General features: G+C 37.7%; 1 long non-coding RNA gene across 1 annotated transcript in view; it reads right to left on the bottom strand.

The window, feature by feature from the left end:
• Positions 1-16100, bottom strand: part of LOC138920409 (uncharacterized) — a 110807-nt gene that overhangs the window by 91769 nt on the left and 2938 nt on the right. The window contains exon 2 of the long non-coding RNA XR_011431544.1: positions 11932-12021. This is a non-coding gene — a long non-coding RNA (uncharacterized lncRNA). The remainder of the gene's footprint in view (positions 1-11931; positions 12022-16100) is intronic.

Here is a 16100-nt window from a genome sequence, read left to right as displayed (position 1 = left end):
CATTTATATAATATTGAATCTTCTCATCCAAAAGTAAGATACGTCTCTCCATTTAGTCACATTTTGCATATTCCACAGAGATGTATGGGTTTCTTCACAAAAGTGCTGCATATTTCTTTTCAGGTGTGTTTCTAGGCACTTTGTCAATTTTGGTGTTATTTTACTATTGTGAAAGGCAAAAATATCAAGATCATTATATTTTCTAACCATTTTTAAATCAATAGGAAAGTTCTTGCTTTCCTCCCTCAAATTATTAGTTATTCACTGACATATCTTATTAAAATAACATACACTAGAGCATACAATTTAAAAAAACTGAACTCATATGAGCTCATTTCCAGTAGTCTATTCATAAAATTTGATATGAAGCCACAAACCCTAGACTGAAATTGGTCAAAACTATGAAGATACTAAACTATGCATAAGTCACAAATGTTAAGTAACATGTAAAACATTACCATATTGCTGGTATATTTTCAGGATATTGATACCTATTGCCATAAAATACGTAATTCTATTTTATGGATGAGTGTGGAAATATTTGTTACTATTATTTAAAAATTAAAGATTTCCGCATTTTGTGAAAACTAGAAACCCACAGATCTAAGAGGTGTAATGAACCCCAAGCACTAGAAACATGAAGAAAACTATACCAAGTTATACCATTATAAAATTGTTCAAAACCAGTAATAAAGAGAAAAAAGCAGGAAGAGGAAGAAAGAGACATGACATACAGAAGAACAAAGACAAGATCCACAGCAGATTCCTCACTGGATATAATGCAAATGAGAAGACAGGAGCAGCATATCTACAGTATTAAAAGAAAAAGTGGAACCTAGAATTGTATACGCACCAAAAATATCTTTCTAAAACAAAGGTAAAATACATTTTTAGACACAAAAGCCAAGAGAATTCATCACCAGCACACTGACACTACAATGAATGTTAAAGGAAGTCCTTCTAGTGAAAGGAAAATATCAGATAGAAATCTAGATCTACAAAAGGAATGAAAAACAATGGAAGTGGTAGCTACATGGTTAAATATATAAGATTTTTAAATTACTTAAATCTCTTTAAAAGATAATCGACCATTTAAACAATAATAGTAACAATATAGTTTTGAGTTTACAAGATATGTAAAAGTAAAATGTAGGACAATAGCACAAAGGTTGGGAAGTGAGAATTAGAAGCATTTTGTTATAAGGTTCTAATACTGTGCTTAAAGGGTGTAATATCACTTGAAGGTAGACTGTGATGAGTTATGGATGTAAATTAAAAGCCCTATGGCAATCACTAAAATAACAAAACAAAGAATTATAGCAAATAAGTGGAGGGTTGGGGTGGGTGAAATGGCTGAAGGTGGTCAAAAGGTACAGACTTCCAGTTATAAAATAAATAAGTCCTGAGGATGTAATGTACAGCATGGTTACCATAGTTGGTAATACTGTATTGTATATTTGAAAGTTGCTAAGAGAATAGATCTTGAAAGTTCTCTTGCAAGGAAAAAATTGCAACTATGTGTGGTGATGGATGTTAACTAGACATTGTAGTGATCATTTTGCAATATATACATATATTGAATCATTATGCTGTACACCTGAAACTAATACAATGTTGCATGTCAATAATATCTCAATTTAAAAAAAAGAGTTCAATACCCCTCTCTCAATAATTGATAGAACACTTAAACGGAAAATCAGTAAAGACTTTGAAGACTTCAGCAACACTGTCAACTAACTGGTTCTATTTGACATTTGTAGAACACTTGACCTAAAAAAACAGAATATACATTCTTTACAAGTGCACATGGAACATTTAACAAGATATGTCATATCTGGGTGATAAAACAACTCAATGGGATCTCGTCAAGATGGCGGCATAAGCAGACTCTGAACTCATCTTCTCCCACAAACACAACCAGGTTACAATTTTTGGAAAAATTATCCTGCATAGAAAACTTAAAACTGGATTAAAAGAATTCCCACAACAAGGGACAGTCCTGACTAAGGCGGAAGAGGCAGAAATTCCTGCTGGAGAGAAAAAAACACCACCTTTGGGAGCAGGGAACTTCTCAGCTGGCCAGGCAGGAGCCACTCTAAGGTATGCAGCCCTCCATCATGGAGTGAGGTCAGGAGCCGGGGCCGATACTGCTGTAATCGTATTTCAGACTCAGCCCAACTGAGACGAGGGTCTTACTGTCTGGCTTCGCTGGCTATTAACTGCAGCAAGGATACCTCCAGAAAAGCTATCAGCCAAAAGCCAAAAAGACCCGGATCTTAAAGGGCCATGCACAAACTCACTCACTGCAGTAACCTGAAATCACCAGAGAGAAGGCTGACAGTCCTTTGGTGAAATGAGACTCACCTGGTGGGCTCTGGGGGCATCTTGGTGAGAGGAGGGACCAATTGAGACATTGGTGGAGGCCATTGTTCTGACCTGGTCCAGGCATGCTGACACAGACCCCGGTGGACCAACGCCATTGAGGTTCTTCCCTTGGCCTGTTAGCCCAGGGGTCTGCCACACCCACTAGGGCACAGATTCTATCCAGTTCAGCCAGGGCAGGCAGCCTGCCCTAGGGACCAGCCCCACCCAACGGTAGGCCCTCAGGCTACTTTTTGGCCTGCATTGACTGAGTTCTTTGATCCTCTCCAGGCAGGCGAGTGTGTCTACCTCTGTGGGGCAGGGCCTGTGTGAGGACCAGGTGAACTTTGGGGGCATTGGTGGAGAGGTGGGGGCCTCTGCAGTGTGGTATTGGGATACACTCCAGAGGGTTGGGAAGTGTGCACAGACCAGGACTGTGTTGACAGTGTGTGTGGTCCTGTGGAGGGTGAGGCTTCTCAGTGACAGAAGACCTGTGCTTCACAAATAACCATAAAAAGGATCAGCCCCACCTTCCAAAGCCTGAAACAATTGAGTGCCCACTGCCAAGGGCCAGCCCCACTCAGCTGCACTCCTAAGAGAACTGACAACACCCTTGCAGGCCTGAGGCCCATAGCAACTGTAAGCCTAGCAACCAGCTACACTGGGTACCAACCCAATTAAGAGGAAAACTGCAACAGGAGTGCGCTGATAGACTTTGTAGCCAACGGTGCTGAGGCTCCCCAAACCAGATTTACAAACAGCGGGCTAGGGAAGGACAGACTAGACTCCCTGGGTACCTGCAGTAAGAGCAACCCTGCCACAGCAGAAAAACACAAGTAGCCCACAAAGGGGTCACTCCTAGATCATTTGGACTGGTGACGAGGGGGAATCACACTGCTGGGCCTTATAAGGCATCTCATACATAAGGCCACTTCTCCAAGATCAGGAGACATAGCCGACTCACCTAATTCATAGAGATAAGTACAGAGAAAGGGGCATAATGAGGAGACAAAGGAATACTTTCCAAGCAAGGGAACAGGACAAAACCCAGGAAAAAGGACTAAATGAAACAGAAATAAGCAACCTACTTGACAAAGAGTTCAAACAAAATTTCATAAGGATGCGCACAGATATTGGAGAAGACTGGATGAACACAGTGAGCTCATCAGCAAAGAACTGGAAAATATAAAAAAGAACCAATCAGAAATGAAGAATACAATATTGGAAGTGAAACCTTTACTAGAGGGACTCAATAGCAGAGTAGATACAGAAGAATCGATCAGCAAGCTGGATGAAAGACTAGAGGAAATCACGCAATCTGAACAGATAAAAGAAAAAACGAATTAAAAAAGAATGAGGGCAGTCTAAGTGACCTCTGGGACAACATCTAGCATACTAATATCTATGTTATAAGTGTCCCAGGAGAAGAGAGAGGCAAAGGGGCAGAAAATCTATTTGAAGAAATAGCTGAAAACTTTCCTAACCTAAGGAAGGAAACAGACATCCAAGTACAGGAAGCACAGAGAGCTCCAAACAAGATAAGCCCAAAGGGGCCCACACCAAGACACATTATAATTAAAATGTCCAAAATTAAAGATAGAGAAGCCCAAAAGCAGCAAGAGAAAGGTCACAAGTGACATACAAAGGAAAGCCCATAAGGCTATCAGTGGACTTCTCAGCTGAGACCCTATAAGCGAGAAGAGAATGGCACGATGTATTTAAAGTGCTAAAAGGAAAAAACCTACAGCCAAGAATACTCTATCCATCAAGGTTGTCATTCAGAATGGAAGGAGAGATAAAGAGCTTCCCAGACAAGCAAAAATTAAAGGAGCTTATCACCAAGAAACCAATTCTACAAGAAATGCTGAAGGGACTTATTTAAGTGGGAATGTGATGACCACAAATAGAGATTAAAAAAATTATCAAAAAAACAAAAAACAAAAAAAAAACAGGCAACAAAATCACTTGTAAAGGTAAAAATATAGTAAAGGTAGTGGATCAACTACCTGTGAAGATAATATGAAGGTTAAAAGACAAATGTACTAACATCACCTATTTCAATGATAAGAGGGTAATGGATAGACACACACTAAACAAGAGACTGTATATGATTTCAAAAACATAAAATGTGGGAAGAGGGGAGTGAAAAAGTAGAGCTTTTAGAAAGAGGTCAAGCTAAAGTGTCTATCAACTTGACATAGACTGTTATATACATAGAATATTAAATAGGATTCTCATGGTAAACACAAATCAGAAACCTATAATAAGTAAGCAAAAAAGTAAGACAAATGAAATCAAACATATTACTAAAGAAAGCCATCAAACCACAAGGGAAGAGAGCAAGAGAAAAAGAAAGGAACAGAAGAACTACTAAAACACCCAGAAAAAAAAGTAACAAAATGGCAATAAATACATATTTATCAATAGCTACTTTAAACGTCAATGGAATAAATGCACCAATTGGATAAAAAAACAAGACCCATGTATATGCTGCATACAAGAGACACACTTCAGACCTAAAAACGCTCACAAACTGAAAGTGAAAGGATGGAAAAAGATATTCCACACAAATGGCAAAGAAAAGAAAGTGGGGGTAACAATACTTATATCAGACAAAATAGACTTTAAAACAAAAACTGTAACAAGAGACAAAGATGGGCACTACATAATGATAAAGGGAACAATCCAACAAGAAAATATAACACTTGTAAATATCGATGCACCCAACATAGGAGCACCTAAATATGCAAAGCAATTATTAACAGACATAAAAGGAGAAATAAACAGTAACACAATAATAGTAGGGGACTTGAACACTGCACTTACACCAATGGATAGATCATCCAAACAGAAGATCAATAAGGAAACACTGGCCTTAAATGATACATTAGAACAGATAGACTTAGTAGATATACATAGAACATTCCATCCAAAAACCACAGAATACACATTCTTTCCAAATGCATGTGGAACATTCTCCAGGATTGATCACATATTAGGCCACAAAACAAGTCTCAATAAATTTAAGAAGATTGAAATACTACCATGCACCTCTTCTGACCACAAAGGTATGAAACTAGAAATCAACTACGGGAAGAAAACCAGAAAACCCACAAAAATGTGAAGACTAAACAAAATGCTACTGAACAACGATTGGGTCAATGAAGAAATCAAAGGAGAAATCAAAAAATTCCTGGAGACAAATGAAAATGAAAATACAACATGCCAAAATCTGTGGGATACAGCAAAAGCAGTTCTAAGAGGGAAGTTTATAGCAATTCAGGCCTACCTCAACAAAGAAGAAAAATCCCAAATAGACAATCTAAAAGCACATCTAAAGGTACTAGAAAAAGAAGAACAAACAAAGCCCAAAATCAGCAGAAGGAAGGAAATAATAAAAATCAGAGCAGAAATAAATGAAATAGAGACTAAAAAAACAATAGAAAATGTTAATGAAACCAAGAGCTGGTTCTTTGAAAAGATAAACAAAATTGACAAACCCTTAGCTAGACTCACCAAGAAAAAAAGAGAGAAGGCTCAAATAACAAAATCAGATATGAAAGAGGACAGATTACAATGGACACCTCAGAAATACAAAAGATAATAAGAGAATAATATGAAAAGCTATACACCAACAAATTGGATATCTAGAAGAAATGGATAAATTCTTAGAAAGATACAACCTTCCAAAACTAGACCAAGAAGAAGTAGAGAATTTGAATACACCAATCACCAGTAAGGAGATTGAAACAGCAATCAAAAACCTCCCAAAAAATAAAAGTTCAGGATCAAATGGCTTCCCTGGTGAATTCTACCAAACATTCAAAGAAGACTTAACACCCATCCTTCTCAAACTCTTTGAAAAAACTGAAGAGGAGGGGAGGCTTCCTAACTCATTTTATGAAGCCAACATTATCCTGATACCAAAGCCAGACAAAGACAACACAAAAAAAGAAAATTACAGGCCAATATCACTGAGGGAGATCGATGCAAAAATCCTCAACAAAATACTAGCAAATCGAATACAACAATACATTAAAAAGATCATACATCATGATCAAGTGGATTTCATTCCGGGGATACAGGGATGGTTCAACATCTACAAATCTATCAATGTGATACACCACATTAACAAAATGAAGAATAAAAACCACATGATCATCTCAATAGATGCAGACAAAGCATTTGACAAGATACAGCATCCATTTATGATAAAAACTCTAAATAAAATGGGTATAGAAGGAAAATACCTCAACATAATAAAGGCCATATATGAAAAACCCACAGCAAATATCATTCTCAATGGAGAAAAACTGAAAGCTATCCCTCTAAGAACAGGAACCAGACAAGGATGCCCACTGTCACCACTCTTATTTAACATAGTATTGCAAGTCCCCGCCAGAGCAATCAAAAGCAGAAAAAGAGAGGAAGAAAAAGAGAGAAAAGGGATCCATATTGGAAAAGAAGAAGTGAAACTGTCACTCTTTGCAGATGACATGATTTTATATCTAGAAAACCCTAAAGAATCCACTAAAAAACTTTTAGAAACAATAAATGAATACAGTCAAGTCACGGGATACAAAATCAACATGCAAAAATCAGTTGCATTTCTATACACTAACAACGAAGTAGCAGAAAGAGAAATTAAGAATACAATCCCATTTACAATTGCAACAAAAAGAATAAAACACCTAGGAATAAACTTAACCAAAGAGGTGGAAGATCTGTACACCGAAAACTATAAAACATTGTTGAAAGAAATCGAAGACACAAAGAAATGAAAAGATATTCTGTGCTCTTGAATTGGAAAAATTAACATTGTTAAAATGTCCATACTTCCTAAAGCAATCTACAGATTCAGCGCAATCCTTATCAAAGTTCCAACAACATTTTCCACAGAAGTAGAACAAAGAATCCTAAAATTTATATGGAACAACAAAAGACCCCGAATAGCCAAAGGATTCCCGAGAAAAAAGAGCAAAGCTGGAGGTATCACACTCCCTGATTTCAAATATACTACAAAGCCATAGAACCCAAAACAGCATGGTACTGGCGCAAAAACAGACATGCAGATCAATGGAACGGAATCAAGAGCCCAGAAATAAACCCACACATTTATGAACAGCTAATATGCAACAAGGGAGCCAAGAGCATACAATGGAGAAAGGAGAGTCTCTTCAATAAATGGTGTTGGGAAAATTGGACAGCCACATGCAAAAGAATGAAAGTAGACCATTCCCTTACACCATGCACAAAAATCAACTCAAAATGGATTAAAGACTTGAATGTAAGACCTGAAACCATGAAACTTCTAGAAGAAAACATAGGCAGTACGCTCTTTGACATCAGTCTTAGCAGCATATTTTCAAGTCCCATGTCTGTCCCGGCAAGGGAAACAAAAGAAAAAGTGAACAAATGGGATTAAATCAAACTAAAAACCTTCTGCACAGCAAAGGAAACCATCAACAAAACGAAAAGACAGCCTAATAATTGGGAGAAGATATTTGCAAACCATATATCAGTTAAGGGGTTAATATCCAAAATATATGAAGAACTCATACAGCTCAACAACAAGAAAACCAACAACCTAATTAAAAAATGAGCAAAAGATCTGAACAGAGATTTCTCCAAAGAAGATATACAAATGGCCAACAGGCATATGAAAGATGCTCAACATCATTAGCTATCAGGGAAATGCAAATCAAAACTACCATGAGGTATCACCTCACTCCGGTCAGAATGGCTATAATTAACAAGACAGGAAACAACAAGTGTCGGAGAGGATGTGGAGAGAAGGGAACCCTCGTACACTGCTGGTGGGAGTGCAAACTGGTGCAGCCACTATGGAATGGAGTATCCTCAGAAAATTAAGAATAGATCTACCATATGATCCAGCTATCCCACTCCTGGATATTTATCCAAAGAACTTGAAAATGCAAAGGCATAAAGATACATGCACCGCTATGTTCATTGCAGCATTATACACAATAGCCAAGACTTGGAAGCAACCTAGGTGCCCATCAAGGGACGAATGGTTAAGATGTGGTATATATACACAATGGAATGCTACTCAGCCATAAGAAATGATGAAATCCGGCCATTTGTGACAACATGGATGGTCCTTGAAGGTATTATGCTGAGTGAAATTAGTCAGAGGGAGAAAAATACCGTATGGTCTCACTCATAAGTAGAACATAAGAACAATGACAAACAAACACATAGCAATGGAGATTGGATTGGTGGTTACCATAGGGGAAGGGCAGAGGGAGAGCAAAAGGGGTGATTAGGCCCACATGTGAGGGGATGGACTATAATTAGTTTTTGGGTGGTGAACATGATATAATTTACACAGAATTTGAAATATATTACGATGTACATGTGAAAGCTATATTATGTTATAATCCAATGTTACTGAAGTTAAAAAAATAAAAAATTAAAAAAAAACAAAAAACAATGAAATTTTAAAAGATTCAAGTCATACAAAGTATCTTCTCTAACCACAATGGAATTAAATTATAAATTAATAACAGAAAGATCTATAGAAAATCTCCAAATATACAGAATCTGAAAAAAGGACTTTTAAATAACATGTGGGTGAAAGAAAAAATCAAAAGGGAAAGTAGAAAAGATTTGGAACTGAATGAAAATAAAAACACAACTTACCAAAATTTTGGAGATGCCTATAAAGCAAGACTTAGGAAATTTATAGCAATAAAAGCCATGTTAGAAAACAAGAAAGATCTCAAATCAATGACCTCGGCTTCTACCTTAAGAAGCTAGAGAAAGAAAAGTAAATTAAATCCATGGTGAAGACAAGAAGGGAAATAATAAGGATCGGAGTGGAAATCTATGAAATAAAAACCTGAAACTGGATAAAAAGCAATGAAACTAAAAGCTAGTTGAACTGATTAGGAACAAATGTAAGAATAAACCAGTTACCAATATCAGGAATGAGAAGAATGGCATTACTAGAGATTCTACAGATATTAAAAGGCTAATAAGGGAATAATGTGAACAACTTTATGCCAATAAATTTGACAACTTAGATGAAATGGATAAACTTCATGAAAGACACAAATTAACAAAGCTTACCCAAGAAGAAATATATAACCTGAATAGCCCTATATCTATTAAATAAATTGAATTTGTAGTTTAAAACTTTCCCACAAAGAAAACTTCAGGCCTATAGGGCAGCACTGGTGAATTCCACTAAACATTTACAAATTCTTCAGAAACTCTTCCAGAGAATTGAAAAGTAGGGAATACTTTCCAACTCATTTTATGAGTCACAAATTGCCGTGATACCAAAACGAGACAAAGACATTACAAAGAAATCGCAGACTAATATCCCTCTGTCATAAACATGGATGGCAAAAATCTTAAACAAAATTTTATCAAGTTCAATCCAAAATATGTACAAAGGATTTTTTCTAGTTTTATTGAGAAATAATTGAAAGATAATACATTTTGACCAAAAGAAGTTTATCTCAAGAATGCAACATTGTTTTGACATTTGAAAATCCATCCATCCATCAGATTAACAAACTAAAAAATATGTATCTATAAATACATAAATATACAAATGATATATGATTACCTCCATAGATGTAGAAAATTATTTAAGGAAATCCAACATTCATTCCTTAATAGGAATAGAAGGAAAATTCCTCAACCTGATAAAGGGCATTTACTTAAAATCCTACAACTAGCATCATACTTAATGGTGAAAAACAGAATGATTTTTCCCTAAGATCAGGAACAAGACAAGGACGCCCACACTCAACATTGAAGATTCTAGCCAGTGCAATAAGGCAAGAAAAAATAAATAAAAAGCACCCATATTGGAAAAGAAACATGTAAAATTGTCTTTTTTTGCAAATGACATGATCCCTTATGTAGAAAATCTGATATCTATGAAAACCCTACTAGAACCACTAAGTGAGTTTAGTGAGTTTTCAGGATACAAGATCAATATATAAGAATTAATTGTATACTAGCAATGAAGAATCAGAAATTGAAAGTATAACAGTATAAACAGTATTGTTTATAATGGCATCAAAGAACATAAAATTTGGGGCTGGCCCTGTGGCCGAGTGGTTAAGTTCACCCGCTCTGCTTCAGCGGCCCAGGGTTTCACTGGTTCAGATCCCGGATGCGGACATGGCACCGCTCATCAGGCCATGTTGAGGTGGCATCCCACACAGCACAACCAGAGGGACCCACAACTAAAATATACAACTGGTTGGCAACAGATGTTAGCTCAGATGCCAATCCTTAAAAAAAAAACATAAAAGTCTTAGGAATAAATCTAACAAAAGATCTGAAAGACTTATACACTGAAAACTATGACATATTGCTGAGAAAAATTTAAAAAGACCTAAATAAATGGAGCTATACCTTGTTCATAAGTTGGAAACTTAATATTGTTAAGATAGCAGTTCTCCAATTGATTTCTAGATTCAACACACCCCCAGTCAAAAAATCCTAGCAGGCATTTTTGCAGAAATCAAGAAGCTGATTCTAAAATTCATATGGAAATTCAAAAGACCAAGAATATGCAAAATAAGTTTTAAAAAGAAAACAAATTTTGACAGCTAACATTACCAAGTTTCAAGAATTATTATAAAGCTAAAGTAATCAAGACAGCCTGCTATTGGCATAGAAATAGACAGATCAATGGAACAGAATAAAGAGCCCAGAAATAGACATATGAACAATTAATTTTCAAGAAAATTGCCAAGACAATTTAGTGGAGAAATGATAGCCTTTTTGTCTGGAACACTGGGTATCCATATGTGCAAAAAAAAAAGAATTTTGATGCATGTTTTGCAACACATAAAAAATTAACTCAAAATGGTTTATAGATCTAAATCTAAAACCTAAAACTATAAAACTTCTGGAAGAAAATGAGAAAAACTTTGTGATCTTGGGTTACGCAAAGATTTCTTAGTTATGACACCAAAAGCACAGTTCACAAAATAACAAATTGTTCACTTAGACTCCATCAAATTGTAAAATTCTGCTCATTGAAAGACACTGGTAAGAGAATAAAAAATAAAAATACAAGCCACAGACTGGCAGAAAATGATTTTACAGCATATATCTGATAAAAGGCATATCCAGAATATATAAAGTACTCTCAAAGTCAATAATTAGATAATAACCTGGTTTTTCAAATGGGAAAAATTTTCAACAGAAAATTCACCAAAGAGAGATCACAAATAGGCACATTAAGAAGTACTCAAGGGACCAGCCCAGTGGTGCAGCAGTGAAGTGCACGTGCTCTGCTTCAGCGGCCCGGGGTTTGCCAGTTCGGATCCCGAGAGCGGACACGGCACCGGTTGGCAAGCCATACTGTGGCAGGCGTCCCACATATAAAAAGCAGACGAAGATGGACATGGATGTTAGCTCAGGGCCAGTCTTCCTCAGTAAAAAGAGGAGGATTAGCAGCAGATGTTAGCTCAGGGCTAATCTTCCTAAAAAACAAACAAACAAACAAATAAAAAGGGCCCGGCCCGGTGGCCGAGTGGTTAAGTTCAAGCGCTCCACTGCGGCGGCCCAGTATCTCACCGGTTTGAATCCTGGGCGCAGACACGTGGACATGGCACCGCTTGTCAGGCCACGTTGAGGTGGTGTCCCACATGCCACAACTAGAAGGATCTGCAATTAAGATATACAACTATGTACTGGGGGGATTTGGGGAGATAAAGCAGAAAAAAAAAAGTACTCAACATCATTAGTCATTAGGGAAATTCAAATTAAAACCATAATGTGATGCCATTACACTCAGTAAAATGACTAAAATTAAAAAGATATTCAGTACCAAGTGTTGACAAAGACCTGAAGGAGCTGGAACTCTCCTGCAAGGCTAGTGGGAATGTAGAATGGTACAACCCTTTTGGGAAACAGTTCTCTAGTTTCTTAAAAAGTCAAATATCCACGTACTATGTGATAAGCTATTCTACTGCCAAGTATTTACCCAAGAGAATTGAAAGCATATGTCCATGCAAAGAGTTTACATGAATGTTTATTAAACCTTTCTTTGTAACAGCCTCAAACCAAAACAATCCAAAAGCCCACCATTAGATGAATGGATAAGCCAACTATGGCACATCCATGCAATGGAATACTGTGGATAAATCTCAAAATAATTATGCTGAGCAAGAGTAGCCAACCCCTCCCTCCAAAATAGAACATACTGTATTATTCTGTTTATATAAAGTTCTGGGAAATGAAAACTAATGTATAGTGTCAGGAAACAGATCAGTGGTTGCCTGAGTATGTGGCAGAAGGGGTGGAAAGGAACAGCAGGTAATTATAAAGGGCCGTGGATACGTTCATGATCTTGATTGTGATGGTTTTATGGCTGTAGACTTATGTTAAAACTTAAATTGTGCAGTTTCTTGTCCATCAATTATAACTCACCAAAGCTGCTAAAATCATTAATTTGATAAAATAGTTATTAGGAACTTTAAAAAACCAATCTTATCATCCCTATTAGTGGATAGAGAAAAAAGAAGACTTTGATAATAAAGAAACTCTTATTCCTTGATTTGACCGAACAAATCAAAGCATGAAGCCTGTTTCTTGCAAAACTTTTCTTGTTTCTTTTACTGTTACTGGTTGTTTTGCCTTATCTTATGTTGATACTAGTTTCTGGGAATCTCCGTGACTGTTTTGATACTGAGTAAGCAAGAACGGAGATCCAAAAACCGCCTAGAGAATATCCTGTCCTCTAAAATTCAAAATGACCCATTTGTCATCATTATAGAGGGAGGACAGTTTCTCAGCTGATTATAACCCAAACTTGTTATGAAGTTATAGCCAAAGTCTAGTCTTACAAATACTCTGAGTATTTACACCAGGGAAGTAGAAGGCCCAGCTTAATGAATTTATTACCATGGGTCTCCTAACAGGAAGTAGTCCTGTTCCTTCTCCTCTTTTTTCTTCCAGTGTGGAAATATAAATCTACTCTGGATAAGGCCGTATTCGGTGTACAGATCTAAGCAGGAAGTCTTCAGAACTCACAGAGCCCAGGTGGAAAGATGCCGTTCATCATCCATCCTCCTGTCTCCGACCTCAGCTATGGCTTCCAAATGGGTGAAAGGCCTTCATGGAGAGGTTGTGTTACCACTGAGTACGGTATCTGTTGGATTTTAGTGGAGGGGGAACACAGGAGAGGAGGAGGGGGAGGGCTGAGTTACATTTCAGTGAGCATCACAAAAGGCAGGTGAACCAGTCAGAGGACAGGACACCAAAGGCTTGTTCTCTGGGACTTTGCTCTTTGCTCTTTGACTATTCTTTATATTATACCGGAATTGTTTTCTGTTTGTGAGATTCTCTTCACATTCTTTTTCTGCTCCTCAATTCCAGACATTGCGGGTCTTCCGAAACTAGATGTTGAGGAATTTAAAGCGAGAATACTGTAGCAACCAGTGAGATGCATGGAATATTTAACTGTAGAAAAATTGGCATTCGGATTAATTCCTATAGGCATAGTTTTTGTGTGTATATCCAAAGGATAATGCCATCCTTTGAGACTGTCTTGGAACAGTCATTTGAAGTGACTGTCAAGGCCAAAAAAAAAAAAAAGAAGAATCAACAAAGACAACAAGAGTGGAGATGAAGTGACTCTGCTAGGTGGAGTTATTTAGTGAAGAGCATTCTCTCCCTTTATTATGCAGCTGCCTCTGCTTTAAAAACAGTTAACCGATTATGACCATAAAAACTGCCTTAGTTAAAATTTTATCAAAAAGCATTTAAAGAATACTTCATTTCTAATATTATCTTACTGGTGAAGTACTTTTTATTTTGCTAAAGAAATTTCATATCTCTTTCTCACAGGTTTTAATTATAAAAGCTATCTTAACATTTTACACATTTACACACAATTTCCCCCACCACCTAGCCAAGAAATTTCCCACAAACATTGCCTAGTTTTTTAGCATAATACACATATGGCCATTGTTTTTCCCTTTTCTATTTTTCCTTTCTATTCTCGAGTGTATTTTACATTCTGATTCCATTCTTCTAACTCATACACGTGTAGACTTCCACAGTTCTTTTCTTTCTAAGATCCATTGTTCTTCCTCTCTTCTCCCACTTGAAAAATATCCATTAATGAGCAGCTAAGAAAATCATCTTGGTACAGAACACCCCTGAGAGGCTCCAGAACCACGTGGACCTGCACTTGGATGCTGCCTTCAATGCTTATCCTGGACCAGTGACATTAACACCTCTGTGTTTCTATTTCGGTGTCTGTAAAGTAGGGATAGTCATAGTCCCTGCTTTGAAGCGTTGTTCTGGGGATTAAATGAGATAAAGTACGCTCCCAAACGGGGCTGCTCCCACTCCTCCCGTTTTTGTCAAGTAGTCTGAAAATCTTTATATATTTAATAGGTTGATACCAACATTGGCTGAACTGCCAGGCCCTGTGTTCAGTAGAGATACTACCTCATTGAATCATTACAGTACTCTGTCAGCCCGGGTATTATCCCCAGCTTGTAGAGGGGGTAACTAAGGCTTACAAAAGTTGTCACATATTTACTCAAAGTTACACAGTGAGTAAGTGGCGGGACTGATGTTCAAACCCCCGCCATCTTGCTTCAGAGCCTGAGCCCTGGTACCCTGCCTGCCTTCTTGTTGAATTCCTGTAGCTGACCAGTATATCCTTCTTTTGGAGAGATCATACTTTCCTTCTTGTTCTTTTTAAGATACGTTTGCTAACTTTGACTTTATATTGGTCTTATCAACCTCAAATATTTTACCAAGCAAAATGGATATGAATAAAAATTTTAATACTCATATTAAAAGTCTTTTTTGTACAAAATCTTTCTTATGAGTTCCCATCTTTGCCTTAAACTTCAAGTTCTGTAGCCGTTTTCTGACATGTGGCAACCTTGCCTGCAGAGCCACTGACTCCTGACGTCACCTTGGAGATTGCCTGGCATTTTTAATTCATTCTGTCATCTCGCTCATGCCTTTTTTCACACTTGTCTGTTGGGTTTCTTTTTCTTTCCAGAGCAGTGCTCCCTCCTTACCAGTCTTAAAACATAGGGAGTGGGAATTCAGAATTTTCACTCCAATTCAATCTTCTTCCCATGGAAATGGAATAATGGAAAATGATTCTGCATTCATCAGGCCTTGTATAATAGACACTGACTCCACTGTTGATGTCTGACTTCTGAGGCTTTTAAGCCTCTTCTGCTTGTGCCCCCCATGTGGGTGAACTGATAGAAAGCTCCAGCACTCCATCCTTTGATGCCAGCAGGAAGGTCAAACCCCACCAGCCGCTGCTCACCTGCAGGAACCGCGCACCCTGGCCTCACCTCCACCACAATAAAAACCCACAGCCGTTTCCTCTCCTTGCTCTCTCAAGCCATTTTGGATAAACTTGGGGCTTGCCCTGCTCTCTCCAGAAAGACTCATTATGTGAGTAATAAACCTTTCACACCTCTTGGTGTTGGGGAGGCATCATTAGTCTCAACATCTGAACCGGATTGTGGGTGGAAGGTCCATCCTGTGCCTGCAGTCTCCATGGCACCCTGCACCGAAGAGCCCGTCCTGCTTCCTCTCAGGAGCCACCTTCTGAGTTTGCTCCCTTATAACATTTGCTGCCCGGAAAGTGCCGGAACTGCCTCACACTGTTCTAGGCTGACGTCTCAGTTTCCCTTGGGCTCGTTACCTTTCCCGACTTTTTATTTTCTTTGTTTTCTTAGTATAGATCAAAAATTCTCACC

The sequence above is a fragment of the Equus caballus genome, chromosome 23 (assembly GCF_041296265.1).
Source record: "Equus caballus isolate H_3958 breed thoroughbred chromosome 23, TB-T2T, whole genome shotgun sequence".
In the NCBI taxonomy this organism is placed as follows: Eukaryota; Metazoa; Chordata; class Mammalia; order Perissodactyla; family Equidae; genus Equus; species Equus caballus.
Note: the sequence above shows the minus strand (reverse complement) of the source record. Positions and strands in the feature narration are given on the sequence as shown.